The 5,092-nt window shown below is 33.0% G+C and overlaps 1 long non-coding RNA gene across 1 annotated transcript; it reads right to left on the bottom strand.

Moving 5' to 3' along the window:
• Positions 1–1,054: 1,054 nt before the first annotated feature.
• LOC134758755 (uncharacterized) lies at positions 1,055–4,730 on the bottom strand. The gene is made up of 3 exons (XR_010134297.1): positions 4,604–4,730; positions 3,153–3,324; positions 1,055–1,084 (listed from the first exon to the last, which is right to left on the bottom strand). It is a non-coding gene; the product is annotated as an uncharacterized lncRNA (long non-coding RNA).
• Between the last annotated feature and the right edge of the window lie 362 nt (positions 4,731–5,092).

Here is a 5,092-nt window from a genome sequence, read left to right as displayed (position 1 = left end):
TTCTTTTGTAGCTACTTCCAAATACTGTTGCATTCATAGACAAAGTGATGTTACACACTGTCTTAGTAACCAGGAATGCCCTAACCCATTGTTCTAATTGTCCTGGCGAGACATTGTTTTCTTAAAGGTATTCCTAGAAATCTTTCAAAATAGATATTTCTGAGAGTAGCTATCCAAACCAACTTCTAAATTAAAAGTAAATATTTCCTCCACCTTTATGTGACTCTTTGATGAAGCATCCTATATAGAGAAGCCAAATCTTTATTGACATTATTACGCAGCTTCAAATTTTAGTTTTTAGAGTGCATGCATAAGAATATGCACATGAGAGTAAAGGCTTTCTTGGGTTTAGTTCCTGGCTACCATTAACTCTGTGGTGATGGAGAAGCTACCTAGGTATTTGTTTCTATATTTGTAAAAAGAGAGACTGAGGAATACTTTAACCTATTAGACTGCTGTTTTAAAAGAACCGTTGCATATAAACAATTTACCCTTATGCATGTTACATACAAAAAACTCAATAATATTAGCTGTTGTGAAAAATCATTATTGTTGTTAGTGTTCAGCTATAGATCAGAATAGATCCAGCAATAAAGTGGGCTGAAGTTTGTGTAATTTGAGGCCATGCATTAAAACATTGCAAAATATACTAAACTCAATAAAAAGATGATGTCAGTAAAAATGGAAAGGACCTCCAGATATTCTTCTCCACATAAAAGTGATAAGAGTGGCAAAAATTTTCAGAATCTTTTTTAGAACTCTGGAAGTTAACCAAAGCCTTGCCAAAATCTGTAAAAACAGCTGAATCTAAGTAAGAAGAGTAAGTTTTATAGCAGTTTAACTTTTGTTATTTCCATACCCTATTGCCCAGTTCTATGGGAGTCTTAAAAGCAAACAGCCCACAATCACAGTGGAAACAGCAATTTGGCAGCTGTTGGCAGGGTACAATGGAGTTAGAGTTCCTCCAGATACCCATTCCTAATTATCACTATGTTACCTCACTGATGGATCTTGCTGGCAAGGTTGTTTTTACTTGACCTGACTTGAAGCTTACCTAGTGAGAGCAGTCTCTTCCCCAGAGCATCTGTCAAAAACAATCAGAGAAAACTGTTACATATTTTGACTGCCTGAGATGGCATCGAGAAGATATAATAATTATGTCTTGCACCTAGTATCAAAGTCCAAAATATAGGAAGCAAAACTGACAGAGCTAAAGGGGAAATGAACAATTCAACAATAATAGTTGGAGACTTCAATACCTCACTTTTGATATTATATAAAGTAACTAGACAGAAATAGGAGACTTGAACAACACTGTAAACTAACTACATTTAATAGTTATCTAATAGAAGGTTCCATCCAACAGAAGAATACACATTCTTTTCAAGTCCATAAAATGCTGTCCATGATAGACCATATTTAGTCTGTAAGACAAGTCTAAGTAAATGTCAAAGGATGAAAATAACACAAAGTATGTTCTCTGACCACAGTGGAATAAAATTAGAACTCAATGATGAAGGAAGTATGAGAAATTCACATATATGTGGAAATTAAATGACACACTCCTAAATAATCAGTACAGCAAAGAAGAAATCACAGGGAAATTTTAAAACACTTTGCTGTAAATAAAAACACAACATACTAAGGCTTATGGAAAGCAGACAAAAGTGCTAAGGAAATTTGTAGCTATGAGTAGTCCAATGAAAATAAAGATGTCAATTCAACAACTTAAATTTCCACCTTCAAACACTAAAAATAAGAGAAAAATTAACCCTGAAACAAAGCAAATATTAAAAATTGAAGACTACAGTAGGAATACAGGAAATAAATAATAGAACAATATAGAAAGCCAACAAAATCAAAATCCAGTTACTTAAAGAGATCAATAAGATTGACAAACCTTTAGGTAGAATGACAGGAAAAAGCGAGAGACAGAGGGAGGCAGAACAAGAGAGAGAGAAAAAGAGTGAAGTCAAGAATGAGAGAAGAAATGTTACAATGACCTCATTGAAGTAAGAAAGATTAAGGAATACTGGAACAATTGTATATCAGCCAAGTAGATAAACTAGATGAAATGAATACATTCCTAGAAAGACATCCAAATTACTGAAACTGACTCAAGAAGAAATTAAAAATTTGATTAAATTAGACAACGGAATTAAAAAGAAGAAAAAATTCTAAAAACTTGGTCTTATTTTATTTTCATTTGTTTCTTTCTCTAAATATACTGTGTATAATTTTTATTTTAAAATCATGTTGGTAAATTGAATGGTCTGGTTAGTTGGGATCAAGCTAGTTTATGGGATAAAATGTCTCCCTTTATTGCTAGTCTGGACCATATGAATGACTACTCAAAGTTTTCTAATCTTTTTTGAATGTTGGTATCCTGCTAGCTAGGAACAACATACCCGCATTTATGATTAGAAAAGGGATATCACCTTCATACTATTTCATTTTCAGGTATTATATTAAAAACACCAACAATAAACTCTTCTTTTTAGTTTTTATGGTAGGTTCTTACTGTGTGGAAACTGATAAATATGTCATCATGGTAGTAACTCCTTATGGTAGCAGGAGTGATTTTTATTATGACATAAGCTGAGTACTTCTTCCAATTTAAATACATACTGTATAGTTTATATTTGGCTCCTTACAACATATTTGAAATTAATTCAAGTGTGCTCGTGAAACTCTACCTAGTGCTAATGAGAACATGATCAGTTACTCACATTTCCTTCAAATAAAGGCCCCAAAGCCAAAATTTTAAATATGGTGTCTGGACTAGATATATGCAGTTCATTAATCTAGTTTTTTTAGTAATATATCATTATTTTTATTTTACTTTCAAAACTATGCCATCATGTGTCACTTTCCTCTCTGAGAAAAAAAATGATGATAGAAATGCATCTGAATGTCAATTCAGAATAGCAGATGATTATTCTCCAGTAGAAGTTTTATATTTCTCCTGAGTTTTATATTTCTATGTCCCTTTAGTGTGACCAGCTGACTGTAATTGCCACTTAGTGATTGGCCGGAAAGCGGTTATGTCAATCAATCAAACAAATAAATGGGCGAATTAATTAATATTTTGGTTGAAATCAATTTAAAAGAATTATAGCAAAGCAATTTTGATTTTCAACAGTCCTACTCACCATCTGCATTTGGTAAGACTCTTGACATTTGTCTGGGTTGCTAAGCAATAAATTCCTCTGCCATGACTCCTGAGTCCCTGGGATCACTCCATTATTTTCTCATTCAAGTATGTCACACTGCTTGGTGTGGGCCTCCAATTTCTGCACAGTCAGAAATATGGACCTGTTGTTTCTACAGTAGAAAAAGAATAAATAAGAGAATTGTGGGACAGAAAGATGATTAAAAGACCGAGGAAGTAAGGCTACATAAGCCTCAGAATTTGGAGGATATACTTTTGAAAGAGAAGTCATCATAAGCTCAGAAGTTTCATCACTTTAAAAACGTAGTTAATTTTCACACCCAGCGGAAACTCACCACCACTGGGGTAGTTAAAGTAACTTTGTGATTTTAGCAACAGTTCTCACATAAAATACACTATGTTTTGTAAAAGCTTCTATCACATTTTCTATTTATCAGAGGATAGTCCTGATCATTTGATCATCAGATATGTTAAAGTCTTGACTTTAGTGAACACAGGAAAAGCTGGTGAGAATCCTTTGCTAATTTAAAGGTTTTGACAGTAGTCTGACTAGTTCAAGAAGCCTCCAACTATTAGGATGGTATATAAGTATTTACTGAAAATTGACTTTTAAAAAATGTTTTGTTTTGATGCCAGTGCTAGATTTTGTGAGACTATTTCTCTTTCTAACTCTGTATTATGATATTGATACATAAAATGAGTAAGACTGTTTGAGCTATAGGAATAAAGAATGTATGATATGTAAATTTTTCTAAGCCTTCAATCAAAATCCTGTTCATCTATTTCAAATTAGTAACTTAGTACTTTGGAAGAACTAATTTAGATTACATAAAATAAATGGGTCTTGAAAAGATAAATTTGATCATATTAGGCAGAGCTGAGATGAAAAAGAATACAATTATCTCAACTTCCTAAACATATCTTCTTAGGTTGGTTTTTCTAGTATAAATACAAAATAGCCAGGGTTAGCACAGTTTCAAAGGTCATATTTAACTCAAAATCTTTTTCATCTTTAATGTAGGAATGGAACTAAATGCATTAAAGGAGATTTATCCAATATGGGAAATTCAGTGAAACCAAAGATAATCTGCAAAATGATCTTTGATTTCCTCTTTGTATATTACATTTTAATTTGTCTTAATGTAGCATGTTAAATAGTAATTTAAAGACATTAAATTTCTGACATTCCTTAGCACTATGACAGTGAACCATCAGAGAAGTAAAGTGCATCTATGGAAAGAAATGACCAAAATGTGAAGTGACCTCAAGATCACACAGCCTGAAAGTATAAAGCTAGGATTCAGATCTGCTCCTGACAGCCAGACCAGAGATGTTCATAGCATAACGCTTTCCATTATAGGATAATAAGTATCAGAATATTTTTATTTTTAAGCTAAAGTAACTGAGGCTCAGAGATGTAAAATGACTTACCCCCAGGAGGACCTTGGAATGGAGACTGGCATCCACATTTCCTGACTTTTATCCTGGTGCTCTGTCTTCTTATATCATCCAGATTCAGAGCAAATCCTCATTCTTCCTCCATTGTATTTTGAAGAATAAACATTATAGGAAAGAAAAAGTGAAAGCATTAGAATTTCACAATACTTTGGTACTAAAAATTTGGGCCAGTTTCTTGAATTGTTCAACCTTGAGTTATTTGTGTTTAATGAATTTCCCCTGCTGACTTTTTTTAAAGGTAACTCAGATATCTACTGGCTTCTCAGTCCTTGATTACAAGAAAGCAGGAGCTCACTCTCGTTTTTTAAGTATCCTTCAGCTATTTTATGATGCCCTAAAAGGGCTAGCACTTACATATGCACTTATGTATTTTGTCAGGTACAGTCTCTGTAAATGAAAATAACCCATAACAAGCATATATCATAATGCTTCACACATAAGTACACAGTAAATGATCATAAT

This window comes from Gorilla gorilla, chromosome 5 (assembly GCF_029281585.2).
Source record: "Gorilla gorilla gorilla isolate KB3781 chromosome 5, NHGRI_mGorGor1-v2.1_pri, whole genome shotgun sequence".
Taxonomy (NCBI): domain Eukaryota; kingdom Metazoa; phylum Chordata; class Mammalia; order Primates; family Hominidae; genus Gorilla; species Gorilla gorilla.
The sequence above is the reverse complement of the archived record's forward strand: the minus strand, read 5'-3'. Positions and strand labels throughout refer to the sequence as shown.